The sequence below is a fragment of the Prinia subflava genome, chromosome 28 (assembly GCF_021018805.1).
Source record: "Prinia subflava isolate CZ2003 ecotype Zambia chromosome 28, Cam_Psub_1.2, whole genome shotgun sequence".
In the NCBI taxonomy this organism is placed as follows: Eukaryota; Metazoa; Chordata; class Aves; order Passeriformes; family Cisticolidae; genus Prinia; species Prinia subflava.
The window spans coordinates 2,845,908-2,862,607 of NC_086274.1; the positions used below are offsets into that span (position 1 = coordinate 2,845,908).

The following is a 16,700-nucleotide window of genomic DNA, read 5'->3' on the forward strand; positions in this document are numbered from 1 at the left end:
GGAGGGAGGAGAGTTGATTTCTAACACACCTTTGCAGGTAGAGCTTGATCTTTGAGAGTCATTTGCTGGAGAAGGAAATGTTCTGCTGTCACAGAGATGCAGATATTACATTTTCCCAGTATTTCAAATGCATTGTAGTGTGTGATTTGAGAGCAGACACGTGGTGAAGACCTCATCATGCTAGGCTGAAGGTGGGGGTCCTTTTAGACAGGCTCCTCACCAGCTGTATCCAGGCAGCAGCAGAGCTGTGCCAGAGCCCTGTTACTTCTCTGTGACCCCACAACCTGGACAGGGCAAATGATGATGGCAGATGAAGCTTAACTGATTGCATTTAGATGTGGCACAGCTGCCTCCCCAGGCAGACAGAGACCTTGTCTGCCAAGTCAGGCAGCAGCAGGAGCCCTGCAAGCACATCCCACGGAGGACGTGGCACACAGGGCAGCATTGATCCCCCCCAGCACAGCCACGCTGCCATGCACATCCCCACAGCCCAGCTGCCAGTCTACCAAGCAGCCTCTCCCTGGCACCCTTTGTCTCTTCCCAAACTCCACACCAGCAGGCATTTGGAGGAGTCACCCAGCAGCTGCGCCTGTTCCAGCAGCAGCACAGTCCAGGGGAAGGGAATCTCATCCAGCTGGAGCTGCTGCAACCAGGCTGGGGCATAAACTCCTGGGACTTACCTGGACTCCCAGTTTGTGGGGAATAATGCACTGCTGGTGACAGGCCACAGCCACAGTCCCACAGACTTACTGGTAACTCAGACACTCAGGAGTATGGATTAAAAGCTGGTCAGGGTGTTCTTAACAATACAGATGCCCATTTCATCCATCATTTAATTTAGAAATATTTTTACTTATGAGCAGAACAATCACAGTGGCTGCAGTGCCTGGTTAGTGAACTAACCAATTATTATTTGGTTAAGGAAGGCTCAGAGGAGATGGGCAAGGGCAATGCCTGGCTGAGCACCCCCACTGCCAAGAAGGGTGACCTTATCCCTACATAAAGATAAAGGATGGGAAGAGAGATGACTTCTGGTTTAGTTCAGCTGAGGGATTTGACCCTCTGTGGAGCTGTTCATCCCTGTAGGGATCAAAAGGGGTCAGTGTCTTCCTCAGTTAGCCATGAAACCTCTGTTTGCTGAGAGACACTGCTACTGCCTCAGCCTTCCTGAGGAAGCAGGATAGGAAATCACTGGCTCACGGTCCTCTGGAAACTCTTCCATCAGAGCAGCGTTGTCCAAGCTCTCAGCTCATGCACACTGAGAGGCTTAGAGCCAGCTGCTGTGCCAGCCTTGCTGCCACCACACAGCCAGCTAGTCCAAGAGATCTGCCTTCTGCACAGAGATTCAAATGGTGGATTAAAGCCACAGATATATTCTCATAAAACAAGAGGCTGCATGAGAAGGGATCTCTGACCTGTGTTTTTGTGGAGGGCATTTCCCTGCTGGCAGAGTGACTAGGATATGGGTTTTCCATGTGAACAAAGACAGTCACCTGAGACCTTCATCCCAAGGGAATTAAGAGACCCTGGAACCCACCAAGGCAGATGGTCACCAAGGCAGCTTTGATGGCAAGGGCAAAAATGAGGAGGAGCCAGATGTTCAGGCAGGAGCAGCTTCTCTCTTCTGCTGGGGCTGAAAAACAAACCAAGATTGAGCATGTCCCAGCCCAGAGCTGGGGGCAGGATAGCCCAGCTGGGCCCCAGTGAGTCAGTGAGTGAGTGAGAGCACACGGAGATGTGCTCTGAGCTCTCGGCCGTGTCTGGCCTGGCCTCAGGGGCTGAGCCGCCCTTCCAGGCTGGACCTTAAAGCTTGTATGAGGTGGTGTCAAAGAAAATGATCATTGTTAAGCCCTTGAAAAAAGGGATGTTAAAGCTGTCTTGAGACCTTCAGCCTTCCACTATATGCAGATGGTAGAGAAGGTTTTCTCAGAGTCTTAGGAATATTTTTTGTCCTTCCTTGTCTCTGCTTGAAAATCTTAACTATGCAACTTGTAACACCAAGCATATTTGCAGGTTTTTATGGTTTTGGTCTATCTCTGCAAGCTCCATTTAGCTTTGTATTTTTTATCATTACTTCCACCTATATCTTCTTGCTTTTAATCTGATTGAAGAACCCGTTGCCTTCTCCCCAGTAGCTCCATCCCCCTGGGATGCAATGGGCGGAATTCCCGCCGCGTACGCAAATTGCGTAACCCGCGCTATTCACGAACGCTCCGTAGATTGCGTAACGTTCGTGAATACCAAACTTGCGTCAACTGCGTAAGTGGCGCCGCTCGTGTGCCCAGCGCCGTTTCCGTCCGCTCCGCGCTCTGCGCGGCATGCGGGAATTACGGCAACCTCCGTTACCGGGGCAACCTGTGGACCCCACGTGACCTGCATTACCTATAATATCTCTTGTGTGTGCTTATAGAATACATACAATATATCGCATATAAAAATATATATATTGCCTATATAATTTATTGTCTATTATGTATATTTTATATTATAATAACATTTATTTTATAATATACATTATAATATAGTTATACTATTTGTTAATTATAATATATATTATATAATATATATTAGGACACATAATTATATATATTATATTTTTATATATTGCCTGTTTTGTATATTATATATTATAAACTAGATGTTTATTATCTGGTAATTGGATAGTGATCTTCTATACGATAATTGAATCGACTATAAACTCCTTAATAACTCTTTGATTACTGAAATAGTGTCCCTGGGGTAACCCACAGTACCATGAGTGGAGGGCATGCATCCAGATCCATCTCCTTTCCAGGTTTCTCATTGTCTGCTGCCTTTTGACACTCGGTAATTCCCACTCTTCAAGGACACTGAACCCATGTACTGCTGATGCAGCTGGTTCTGTCTTCAGCATGGCACTCAAAGACATGATGAATTGCTTCAAAGAGGGATTTTCACAAGCATCTGTCCTTTCTGAACAGAAAAAAATGAGGTAGAACACTGAAAGTTTAATATACAGTAGTAATTGCTAATCTGGTAATTGCTAATTTTCACCACTCAATGGTCTTGTGTTAAATTACCCTTTTGAGCACTACCCATTTTTGTCTTGTCACTTCTAATTTGAGACTCTTTAAAAGGGCTGCCTTGGGATTTATTTCAGCACCCCAAGTATTTTTATTGCCATGTCATATGAAAGCAAGGCTGGCATTAGTATAAACTGGTGCCATTATGCAGTAACTTTTATAAGAATTTGACACTGATTCTGAGGGGGTTTGGAGGTATATTTGAGGTTCTATCCTGGAGTCACGGTGAATTTTTGCTTTTTTCTTCAAGAAGTGAGAACATTTGGCCAGTGGAGGGCACTCCCCTATGGCACAGGCGAAGCAGCAACTCCCATTTCAGCTTTCCAAATCCCATTTGTCATTTCAGCAAGCTTCCTTATACATGTAATTTATCTGCGTCTGAATTTCCCCAATGTTAAACTGCCAAATTGCCACACTAAGAAAAATTGGCAGCTCCAGGGTATTTGCTCCTGCCACACATTCGGCTGTCGTTGCCTCTCTGCTACGGGCTGGACTCACAGCTTTGCTTTCAGGCTTCTCCTGCCAGCTGCATCCTCAGGGATCAGGTGTTTGTCTCATCCCCGTGCCTCGGAGGGAGCAGGGATGCCTGTCCAAAGGGCTTTGTCCCTCGACACTCTGGCAGCTCTTACTCTTGCTGTGGGAAGGATGGAAACCCTTGCCATAAGTTTCCCAAATATCGAGCTCTTTCTTATGTTGCTCCTGTACTGTTGCCGTCAGCAAATTCCATGGAGATTGGATCACGTGCCTTTTCTCTGTTATGATTTTGTTTATCACTGTTTTCTTTGTGTTCTCCTCTGGTACTGCCAGAGCGTTCAGGCAGCTATTGACTTGGAACTTCTCTAACTCCATGAGAATCAGTGGTGTTGCTCTGGCTTCTGGTAGTGGTTTTTTCGATGCCCACTTTGTTACATTTTTGCTTAAAAGAAAGACTGATTCCTTGATACCCTCATTCCCCATTTCCCGTCTCTTCTGGTGCTGTTTTACAGTGGACAAAACGTTCAGTAAAGGTCCTTCTCAAAACCTTTATCTTGTCAATGCTTCATAAGTGTTGCAACTCTTATTAGTTCATATCCTAGATCACTGACCATCTTTTTCTAGAGCAGAAGTTTAAAACATAGAAAGAATTCTTCATTTCCTGTGTGTACAAGATGCATTGACACATATTTGTCTTTTTTTTTTTGCAAACAGATGGGAAATATTTTCTTTGTTTTATATCTTTTTCTCCTGAACTCATCTGTCTCCTGTTTTCACTTCCTCTACTCAGACGACCTTTCCTACGATTCATTCTTGTAATGATTCTCCAATGCTTCCATACTACTTTATAGAGATGTACCTGTTGAAACATGTACTTATATGGATATTTTTTGTTGTTTTGCATTATACTTTGGTACAATGATCAAACATGAGTTTTACATTTCTGTGGACTGCAAAAATTTTTTATATTTTTAAGGAAAAATATGTTTAAAAAATTTGGATAGCATAATTTAAAAAAAATAGTTTCATTACCTGTCCAGTAGCCATAAAGTAGATCTGTATCCGTCATCTAAAAATAAAGCAAGCTTTTGATTTGGCACACACATTTAGACTTTTCTATCCTGTATGAAATAAAATAGAAAAAAATGCTATTACAGTTTTATCTGCACACCACTTTTAACCTTGAGTGAAGACTCTGCATTACTGAAGAGAAGCAATTTAAGCAGTGCAGCTCTAGGTGAACACTTGACCAGAACCTTAGACCAGGAATTAAAAGCAGAAAATAGTTTGGATGCCACCACAAGGCAACAGCACATTGTCCTGTTGCCATTCCCACTGTTGGAGTAAAACTGGAACCAAGCAATCCCATTGCATTACAGCCACCCTTATGCTGCAAAGGGGAAGCCCTGACCTCAGAAATGCCAGAGCTTTTCCATGTGTGAAGGCATCCTCCCTCCCAGAGGTATTGCAAGTTCCTCTATCCCCACTCCGTTCCACCGGTAAATTGAACACTGACAATCCATAAAGGATGTACACTACAACACTGGGATGGACTTTGTTCCCTAGGCAGTTCTAAAACCGTCTGGAAACTGCTCAGACTCTTGTGCCCTTGTTGCCCGATCCGAAGAAAACACAAACAACCTAAGTCGTTTATGCGGTGCTTTATTGAGGGCCCTGGGAGCCGTGGACTAGCGTCCAAAATCAGAGCCCCATCTCACAGACATTTTACAGGGTTTTTATATGTTTCTTTACATGATTTCTTCATCGTTACAAAATCTTACTTAATTCTATCGCCTGGTACTATTATCTTCTTGACATTTAGGTTCCTGCCAAAAGGTACATTCCTTAGATAAGTGATTATTTCTTAGCTACACTGCTTACATTACAAATTTCACTATGATAGTTCATCTGCAGGTTATATGCGGCCTACCAAGCCTTAGCATGACTACGACTAATGTTAACTATAAGGTTCTCTACTAGCTAAATACGGTTTATTTTAAATCAAATGGCAACACCCTCTTCAAGTGAGCCTTTGTAGCTTCTCCTCCTACAAGAATCCAAACTACTTTGTTCACTGCTCCACGTAATTACCAGAGGATTTTGCTGGATTTTCCCATGATGTTTTATTACACAGATTGGATAGATGATCTTCAAACTTCATAGGTGATATTCACCACAGAGTATCAATAAATAGAAAATACCAGGACAAAAGTTAATCCAATATACACTCCCAAAAATAGCACTGCCTTGCATACAACAAAGTGACCTAGGCACGAAGATGAGTAAGCTGATGGTCCTTCAGATTCCAGTTTTCAAGGGTGACATTAGTGGAGCACTGCTCACACAGTGCTTATGTTAGGATGAACAGAACAGACTAAAATGGGGATTTTATTGGTCTTGAAGGGGCAATTTCTTCCACAAAACATCCAAGACTTCTCAGGGAACAGGAGGGACCACACCATGCTGTGCAAGGCTACCATGATTTAAGAGTCCAGATTATCTTGTGATATTTATATAACCTTGGCTGGAACAGCAAAGGGGCAGTGCAATTTCCAAGGCTACATAAGAAAAGGATGGGTGTAGATACAGCTCTGAAACAAAGCCCAGCTACAAGATCCATTTGTTTTCTAGGTTTGCGGAGAGCCTTTTTCTCCTGCCCACACCATCCTCTCCAGGATGACTGCAACACAACCAAAACACACTCACCAACACAGCTCATCCAAACCTGCCAGGAAGATCATTGCATTCAGCTGCTTCTCCAAAGCACTCTTCAAATTACACACTTTCTACTTACTGTAAAAACCAAAAGTATCCTTATGTGCCATGATCTAAAAAAAAGCCCTTTAGCTTGAACATAACTACCAAGCTTGTTACAAGCTGCAGAATTCATACTATGATCTCTTTTCCTTTCTGTTTCACCTTAGAAAACAGAATTCCAAGAAGCTCTTGAAACTGACCTTTTTCAAGCATTATCCTTTATATCCTTTAGCCACTCTGAAAGATAACCATGTAACAAGAAAAAAAGTAGCTGAAGGAAAATTAGCAGTATTTTATTTGTTCGGAAACTAAGAATTTAAAACCTGAAATTTTTAAAAACAAAATTTGACACAAGTGATAGGAAATTAACTTTTCCATCCACACTAAAGCAGTGGATGTGGCCTTGCCCACAGCTGCACTCCCTCCAAGGCTGTAACTGCTCTGCCAGGGGTTTATCCATGGCCATGGCTTCGAGGTGCTCCAGCACGACCCCATGCACAGGCACTGGTGTTCCAAGGGGTACCTGCTGAGCACGGCCTTATCCATAGCCACAGCGGCTCCAGGTTTATCCTTGGGCCACAATCCCCTCTTGGGCACAGACATAACCACGGGCACACATGCTCTGAGAGGTTCCTGCTCTGCCATGGGCTCATTCCCAGCCACTGCTGCCTGGGGCTGTCCTGTTCCCACGTGGGCTCACCCACGGCTCACAGCTCCCTCGACTCAAGCTCACGCTGCAGTTCCAGCTGCACAGAAACAGCAGCACTGCCCGGGCCACCTGCCAGCCCAGCTGTGCCACCAGGGCTGTCATCCATGTCCCCAGGCACTGCACAGGGAGAGGAAAAGCACTACAGGCAGCAGCAAAATCAGAATGGAACCCCTAACGAGCCCCATGGCAAGCCCAGGAGCCTCACAGCTCAACAGCACCAACAGCTCTCAATCCAACCCAGCACATTCCAGCCAAAGCTGCTCTTACCTCAAAGCCTTCAGGCTCCATGGCAGGCACCAAAAAGGACGGGCATGGTTTAACCCCAGCTGCCAACTCAGCCCCACAGAGCTGCCTGCTCACTCCCCACAGTGGCATGGGGGAGGGAATCAGGAAAAGGAGCAAATTCACAGGTTGAGATAAACACAGTTTAATAGGTCAAGGAAAAACAATGCACACAAACACAGCAAAAGAAAGAATCTATTGCCCACTGCCCCCTGCAGGCAGATGTTCAGCCATCTACAGGAAAGCAGGGCTCCATCACATGCAATGGTGACTTTACCTCCACTCCTGACATCCCCCACTTCCTTCTTCCTCCAGCTTTGTGTGCTGAACATGAGGCCACATGGCCTGGGATATTCCTTGGCTCACTTGGGGGAAGCAGTGTTCCCTCCCAGCTCCTTGTGCTCACCCAGCGCACTCCCTGGTGGGTGGGCTGAGATGCACAAAAGCCCTGGATGCTGTGTGAACACTGCTCAGCACAGTGAAAACATCCCTGTGTTAGCAACACTGTCTCAGCTCAAATCCAAAAGAATGCCAGGACCAGCTACTGGGAAAAAAGGAACTCTACCCCAGGCCAACCAGCCGAGCTCAGCAGCTTCACCAAGTCTGCTTTCAGGATCAAAATAAAACTCACTTAGTCATGTTCCATATTGCAGCTGCTGAAAATAGCACCGACTGATACCAGTTTTCACAAACCTTCATTTCAAGTTCTGCAGTTCAGCATTTCCACTCTTCATCTCTTGACAAGCAACCAACACCCAAACCTTGGCAGCTCCACCTGTGACACTGAGGCTGCCAGTGCCACGGCAGGCAGCGTGAAACACAGGGGATGCAAAGAACCACTGCCATCCCCTGGCCCCTCTCCCTGTGCCAGTGAAATAGATTCTGTCATTCCATTTATAGACTCAAATTTTAGCTAAGAATTTTCATCTCTGATAACCTAGAGTTCTCTTATTACTACAATTCACATACCAGTCTTTGGCACTGGCAGGCAAAAAGCAGCCTTGATCATTGCAAACGTGGCCACTGCACATCCCAAGATACTGGCACACCACAGGAGAGGAATCCAGTCCTCAAAATGATGCTAGGTGAGAAGAAGTGGAAGCAAGAAGCATTTGCAGAGCAAAGCACATGGGTAATGATCCAGGCCTGAAGTCCATTGAGATCATGTTTATTCACAACACCTAAAGTATGAAGAAGAAAAAATGGAGTGTTAGTGACCCTGCACTATTACAGCTTTTAATTAACATGGGGATGCACAGAACACACAGAAACTCCATCAAGTGCTCATCAAATGACCTCTCTCTCCTCATCTTCCCAATTAAATATCCTGAGGCACTTCTCTCCATGTTCCCTTAGACTCTGCTGGATCCATCAGGCTTTGTTAGGCTGAGTTTTTCTCCTCACAAAACTGGATTTAGACTCTATCCCAAACCCTAGTAACTATAGTCACAAGTTGGTTACAACTCGAGTACCCTTTCTAACAGTTCACAGCACACATTTGGTTAAAGTCCCTTGAGGTTAATGGAGCTTAAGCAGGTAAAACTTCTCTTGTCAAATACCACCAATAGTCCGCTGACAATTGGAAGTGCCAAAATGATCAAGCATTACTTTTCCACTCATGGTGTGGTGCCTACCAGATCAACAGTTTTACTCATTGTAAGAAATGCTAGAACTGTTTCTAAAGGATTTGCTTTCTAGCTTTGTTTGAACTGTGTTCAAACTTTGTTTGAACACAGATTGCTTTCTAGCTTTGTTTAAACTGAGCACCTAAGGAAGGTGTGAGAATTTATGTCCATGCTTCCTCTGGCTACACAATGGTTATTAAAGACTCTGAGAACAGACATACTATCATTTCACAAGACTGCATGGTGTGCATGGATTCCAAGGAAGACCTTGGAAAGGGGACGGCGCCTTCTTGGACACCTCCCACACAGCCAGGGAGAAATTGATGGCAGAAGTCAGGAATGGACATCAGCAAAACTACCCAAAAGAGAAAGAATGTATTCATAGGAAATAGATACAAGACAAAACCCCTCAAAACACTATCCCTTACATACATCAACCATTTCCAATCAGTTTCTATTAAGTATCGGGTAAGCCAATATGGCAAGATCCAGCTGTTGTGATTTGAAACTAGTAATACCACTAACCTATTCTACAGCTCTAAAGATGTACTTCATGGAAGGCTGCTATCCTATTTTGGTGGGTGTAATGGTTTAAATTCATAACCGGACAGAAACACCAAATTACATAGAGCTTTTATGTTTCCTGAACTTTCGTTGATAAATTTAGTGGAGTGGCTTAAATATTTTCTTATTGTGAAAATAAGATCAGGAGAAAAGGTAAAACAGGCTTAACTTAAAGACAGAAATAGATAGATTTATTAACACACACCAAAAGAAAGAGGGAAAGAAAAAAGTTAACATGAAAGCTTTCAAAGCACTCTCACCACCCCCTTCCAATGGTTTACTTTCTCACATACAACATAAAGAGAAAAAACTTGTAATTTTCAATCAGTTTCACCATTCAAAAATAATCTTTCATCAGTTCTTTTAGGAAAGGAGTCTCTCTAAGAAACTTCTATGGAATTTCTCCACTGACAACAGAAAAGTTGTCTTGTGGGTCCCATCTCTCACAAGGACAGCCACCCACAAACCTGCCTTTGGGAGGTCCTTCCAACAGCAGCTTTCCCAACACTGCATATGGGCCATGTCTGCTTATTGGGGGTACTGCTTAAGGATGCCTCTTCTAGTAGAAAACAAAGATTCTCTTCTATTTCCAAAATCTTCTCCATCTCAAAAACTAAAAATCCCCTTTTCCTTAGGAGCAAAAGAGCTTCATATGACTTTTACCTAGAGCACTTTTACATCCCCCCAACAGCATGCAGCTGTTACAGGGAAAAAAACCCATTATCCACACTTTACGAGAGACTTTACCAGCCAAATTAGGCCACTCCTTCTCCTTTGTTCCAAAGAGTCTTTTCACTCACGCTGCACTGACTTTGAGTTTCATGCTATGTCTCTTTATACGTCCATTACTCTGTATCCTCTCACTTTCGAGAGGGGCCCGTGCTCTGACAGTTCCGTTTGCTGCCCACAAAGAGCTCAAACGCGCCCCGGCCGCCCAAGGCGGAGCGGCCCGAGCCGGCCCCGCCGCTGCCCCGACGTTACCGGGGACTCAACCGGGAGAAAAGAGAGGGAGGGCTCCAGCAAAGCCTCGCTTTTATAGGGCCATTACCGAGAGTCGCATTCTGTTTTCTCAGTGGGCAAACCACATGCCAATAGTCAAGAACTGGCCCTTGATATGTCGTTGTCTTTTCTAAAGAAATCCAAGGTCCTTAACAGGGCAATAGTCCCTATTCTTTAACTAAAAACCAATCTATGTTAACCTACAACATTGAGGAGACAGGACAATTTGTCTAGGTAGCTCGATTCAGCTCCTTGCCCTTTTATTTTGATCTATTTGCCCTTTTATCTATTTCATGTGTATTAATTTAAAACAAATGAGTATTGTTGTTACATAGTTGCTTTTTCTTAGAAAACCTCATTAACGAATATGTCACACAAGGAATATTTGTGTATATTCCCTACGTACTTATTTCCTAAGTATTCCATAAGCTTCATTTGGATTCCAAAATGCCTTGCCAAGTGTGAAACACCAACGAGTAAATGCCAGTGCAACATGGCACCAGCCTTTGTGCAAAAGGATTCATCCAACAGCTCTGTGAGAAACCAGACACTGCATCCAGATCAGAACTCAATAATGTACCTGGAAACGGACCCAAAGGGAATAAATGCCAGCAGACCTATAAATCAGCATGGGAGTCCTGTTCCTGATATCAGATGCTTATTCCCCGTCAGCAAGTACGGATGTGGAGCAGGCAGAGAGCGCCGGTACCGGGCACAGGGCACGAGAGCGCGCCGCGAGGGGTGCTCACTAGGGGCCACTCACCGGGGCTCAGTCCCTTGCTGGAGTCACTCTGTTCCTCGCCGGGGGCCGGTCACTCCCTCGCCCGGGGGCCGGTCACTCCCTCGCCCGGGGGCCGGTCACTCCCTCGCCGGGGGCCGGTCACTCCCTCGCCCGGGGGCCGGTCACTCCCTCGCCCGGGGCCGGTCACTCCCTCGCCCGGGGGCCGGTCACTCCCTCGCCGGGGGCCGCCTCCGGCCCCGCCCCGGCCGCCGCCGCTCCCACTCTGCAGCACCAACGCCTCCTCGGCCGGGATCGGCCCCTCCGGGCCCCGCCCATCGCAACGCTCCCAGCCAATCCTCGCCCGCCCCGCTCGTTCCACGGCTCCCCATTGGTGGCCGAGCAGCGGTGGGCGCGGGCTCCGCGCGCAGCGGCCGTTACCGCATGGGTGCCCCGCGAGCTCCGCCGGGCACGCGGGGCCCAGAGCGCCTCGGCACCGGGCAGAGGGAGCGCGAAATAAACGCAAACGTTCTGGAAGAGTGGGAACTGGTGTCCCAGGCAATGATTTACACTGCGCTTGGGGCACAGCCCTGCAGCGCTATGGGCTGGGTACTTTAGGCGGCCACAGAGCCCTTAAAGGGGACTGGGCCGACTTGTCTTGTTACCAGAAGGGCCAAAGAGTCCCTAAATCAGACTGGGGCCCCTGGAGTTGTTAGAAACGCTGCACATTCCACTGACGGTTCTGTGCAATTTCCAGTGGCCCCACAGGAAAAGACCTCGGGCTGCTGGCCAAGCCCAGGGGTGCCCGGGTAGCCAGGCGGGACAGTGGCATCCTGGCCTGTGCCGGCAGGAGTGTGGCCAGCATGGGCAGGGCAGTGACCGCCCCCTGTTCTGGGCACCGCTGAGGCCACACCTTGAATCCCGGGCTCAGTTTCGGGTTCCTCACTGCAGGAAAGGCTTTGTGCTGAAAAGGTTTTGTGCAGAAAACCTTTGGGGCTCACGCTTGACAAGATCAACGTCAGACAGCAATGAGTACTTGCAGCCACCAAGGGCAAAGTTTCCCTGGGCTGCGTTAGGGGGAATTTTGCCAGCAGGGCCAGGCAGCTGAGAACCAGGCTCTTCTCAGGGCTGAACAGTGATGGGAAGGAAAAAATCAGCACAAATAGCAAGAAAAAGAAAAAAATAAAATGCATTTCAACACAAGACAAAAGTGCTTTTACTCCAAGAGTGGTTGAGCACAGGCACAGATTTCCCACAGAGGTCATGGAGTCTCCTTCCTTGGGGTTCTTTGAAACAGGATTCAAACTGTCTTCCTGGCAACCTGGCCTGGCTGACCCTGCTTTGAAGAGGGCTTTGGGCTGAAATAAAAGGGCAAGGAGACCTGCTCCTTTTTCATGCCTTTATTAAGAAATCAGCTCTGGGTGGGGGCCCGTGGGGCTGTGCACACCACCGCTGCTCCTGTGGATGTGGAGCAGGAGGTGGCAGCTTTGCTGCACAGCAGAGCTGGGGCTGCTGTCCTCACGGGCGTGCCTGGGGAGTCCTTTTGAGCTCCTTGTCTTCAGGGTGTCCTGCAGAGGAAGAACTGTTTAGGTCACGGCAACACAGTGGAGCTGCTTTGGTCGGTGGTTTTATCTTCTCCACTGCTACGCCAGTCTCGGGGTACTATTTCTAGTCTCAGATTTTACACTGGCTCGTTGTCTTAATGATTTTTTATCTCTGAGTAGTACCCAGTGTCTCAGTGTCCTTTCATTTGCATATTGTGCACCATTTGGGGGAGCAGAGGCTATACCTGATGGGAAGAGGGTACAGGTAAGGGACTGTTGGTTAGGGAAATTAACAATATGGGTGATTAACAGAGTCTATACATTCATCTTGGTGATCAATGTTTGACATGGTAACATTTAACAATTAACAGAACTTGGTAACAATCAATTAACTTACAAACTTGTTCATAACACCCTTTGCTCAGAACCCCTGACTGGAGCACACTGCAGTAGGGAACACTTCTCAGAAAAGGAGTTAGCAAGCCAAATGGAAACAATCAGCTTTTCTGGGGTTTTTTGGAGTGCCTAGATGCAGATTGCAAACAGCAGTGTGATGAGTCTGAGAGGAGTTTGATAAAGCAGTAATAGACCAAACCCCTAAAGCAACAGAACGAAAATATAATCCTATCACTTCTTATAGCAAATGCATTGCAGTAAGTTAAGTATCTATGCGGTGCTATGAAAGAGGCAAACTGCCATGAGTTAACCAGGCCCTGCTCTGACCCTTTCAGCAGTTCATTGTGCAGTAGCAATTGAGAGCAAGGCAGAGTTTTCCTGTTAATCTGATGTGCTGTATATGGGCACAGTGATTTCACTCTGCCTTGGCCCACTCCCAAGTTTTGCTAAGTTGCTACGAGGAAATCTTACCGTAGCTGAACCCAAAACTCCCCCAGTTGAATTTTGCAGATATGATCATGTGCCATGTTACTTGTTCAGAGATTGGTGCATTCCCAAAGCCATACTTCAAATATTGAATCTGTGGTTTCAAGACTTCATCTGGCAAAGTATGAGGCCACACAATTCTCTTACAGGAAAAATGTCTTACCAGAACAAATGCAGAACTGGCAGGTCTCACAAAATAAAGCTCCTCCAGAAGAGCCAAAGTGTTTCAGTAGTGCTGGGAGAGCACACAAGGTCATGCTCCCAGTGCCAGGAAGATTTGGGTTTCCCCTGGAAATACACAGTTTACTTGTGGTTAAACGCAGCAGAGGTAAATAAAACAGCTTTGTCATTTTATGTCCTTTGTCAGTGTTCACTTATGCTATTTGATAATTCTGTTCCCTAGACTTCATTTTCATTCCTTGCCATTTGGGTTATGGCTCTTGCAATAGTAAGTTCTGGTGTTGTAGGCCTTTTAGTGTTTACCTGGAACTGGAATACAATCCAGCTAAAGTGTTGTTCTGGAATTAACTGGAGACGTTATCAATTTAATTTTCTAGGAGGCAAGGTTTTTCTTATTTGTCACATGGGTTGTTATCACAGCATATGCCAGTGACACTATTTAGTATTTACTTCTTATGATGCTTAATTTTAGTGATTCACCCACACACTTGTTTTTTCCTCCTTTGTATTTATTTATGTCATCCTATCCATTTTCCAAGCTAGACTTTGTCAGCTCATATGCCAAGCTCTCAAGGATGATCAAGAATTAAAATTTATAGGTAGCTTCCTTGGAAACTTTAGGATCACCAGGAATCATGAAAGAAATAGCTTTTAGATCAGAGCAACTTAAGCTGGATATACTTTATAGCTTTTGAACCAAGTCAATGTGGGAAAAGATAACGAAGAGAACTTGCAGTAGAAATGGCTTTTGAATACTGATGCATCTGAACTTAGGAAGGCAGGTACATGTACACTGCACATTTATGAAGAAGTCAGCCCTATATTAGATGGAAATGAGTTTTGAGGGTAGATCTTTAGAAAAGATTGGATTTTACCACTTGCACAGTTAGTTGCACTTCTCTGATTTTTGTAGTGTCTCAGTGAACTTCTTCATTAGTTGACCATTTTGTTTTCCAAATCTGTATTGAAATTTATACCTTTTTGACACTTGGAACATAAGCTAAACTCCAGCACAGCTTGTATCCACCGTGGCTATCCTGCAGAGCCAAGTGCATCCAGCCGCCTGAGGCTTCCTGCTTCATGGGAGACCTTTGGAACACTGGTGGTCAGAGTGAGCAGAGAGCTCTTTGGTTTCAAGTATTATTCTGTTTGTATGATCATAGTATTTGAAAGAATAGCTTTGCAGGTATTAAAGCATACATATCAAATGGTGTTGAGTGAGGAAATGGAGATGTGACAGTTGCTATTGTCATGCCCACATGAATATTGCAGATGTGGGGAGTTTCTCTTCACAGGAGACAGCCCTCAGGAAGACAAACCTTTCTTGGCAGAGGTTCCTTGCGTTTGAACTATGCGTGTGCCACGGCAAGAGCTTGTATATTTGTCTCCCTAATGTATTCTGATCTCTCTGAACCATTTGTGCAGTGAGGAGACGCTTGGAAGGGCACACCCCAGACATGTCCCGGGCCAACAGCTTCATGGATGACATCGACCCTGCACCCGAGGAGTGTCCCCTGCCAGTGGCTTCTGACGGGGCACAGCAAGTGAGCAGCAGCTCCTGAAGGGGTCACAGAAATGCTCATCAATAGTGAGGGACACCTGGCACCCAGTAATTCTTTGCTGGCTGCACTTGTAGTGAGTATGAGTTTGATCTGGTTTAACCAAATGTGAACGTTTCCTGCCAAATACGAGTAACTTGTGCAATTCATGAAACCTACGCAGATTGCTCTATGCCTCTCAGCATCTGTGTAATTGTAATTGTGGAACACGGCCATGGGACAGTTAGAAAAATGAGTTCTAATAAACAACTGAGAAAAGCATGGAAGAAGGGTTTTTTTGAATAAACTTTGCTTGTAATTACCTATTATAAATCTCAAGCTATTCTGTAATAAGAGTCTTTGAATTATAACTTTAGAAGCTTGTTTTGTATTAAAGAATTTTAAACTGTACTTTTAGAATGTAAAAAGGCTTTCTCACAGACTGGTAGAAAAGCATCCTGGATATGAAAGAAGGATTTCAGCTTGTTGATTTATGGTTCTTGAAAAGCGAAACTGAACATCACGATCAAAGATTGCTAGACCTGGAAAATAAAAGCTGGACCCCACCACCTGGAATACATATCCTGGATGTACATCCTGGAATATTGAAATTTAAAATAGACCACAATAGAATATAGAAATTGTACAGGAACCGAACACCACCATAATGGCTTTACATTTCTAGGTATTGAATAATGACGTTAAAAATTGGAAATAGAAACTGCTGAGAAAAGCTTACGAATATGTATGAATATAGCCAATGACAAGCAGTCCAGCTTGTAAAATACAGCAAGTCCAGCAATCGGGGTGCTGTCGGAAGAGAAAATCCTTCCACTGTACCCAGCGTGCTGTCTTTGCTCACACTTTACCATGCTAATCAATTAATTATTAAATTGAATTGCTGCTTGATATATTGGCTGGGTCAAGCGTCTCATTTCTAACAGGGAGAGCAGGGAATGTTGTGTGCCTTGACCCAAAGACTTTTGGCATGATCTCCTACAACCTTCCTATGGACAAGCTGGAAAAGTAAGGGTGAGATAAGTGCACAGTGACATTGATGGACAACTGCAGAGCTGGAAGTACTTTTATGATGGATGTTGAATTTCTGAATGCCTCAATTTGCTTAAACCAAAAATGCCTTAGAATTAAATATTCAGATTCAACATTTAGAAAGACCTTCCCTGAAGTCTACTGAGAATAAAAAAAATACACAAAAAAAATTCCCCACAGTGAATCAAGTGCTGTTTTGGCTCAGTTAAACTCTCTGTCTGCCCATAAAGATAAGTGTTGTTATTTGTCTGACACATAAGATAGAGATTAAAGACTAGATAGCATATTTTAGAACTGTTATCTTGGTTTTACACGT

At 45.0% G+C, this 16,700-nt stretch overlaps 1 long non-coding RNA gene across 3 annotated transcripts; it reads right to left on the bottom strand.

The window, feature by feature from the left end:
* Positions 1-35: 35 nt before the first annotated feature.
* Positions 36-11,435, bottom strand: LOC134562494 (uncharacterized). 3 transcript variants are annotated; one of them, XR_010083189.1, is made up of 5 exons: positions 11,236-11,435; positions 7,270-8,465; positions 4,569-4,657; positions 2,754-2,952; positions 36-2,355 (listed from the first exon to the last, which is right to left on the bottom strand). It is a non-coding gene; the product is annotated as an uncharacterized LOC134562494 (long non-coding RNA). The 3 variants fall into 3 exon arrangements; XR_010083188.1 differs by lacking the exon at positions 36-2,355 and having other exon boundaries at positions 2,604-2,897; XR_010083187.1 differs by lacking the exon at positions 36-2,355 and having other exon boundaries at positions 2,604-2,952.
* Positions 11,436-16,700: the final 5,265 nt, after the last annotated feature.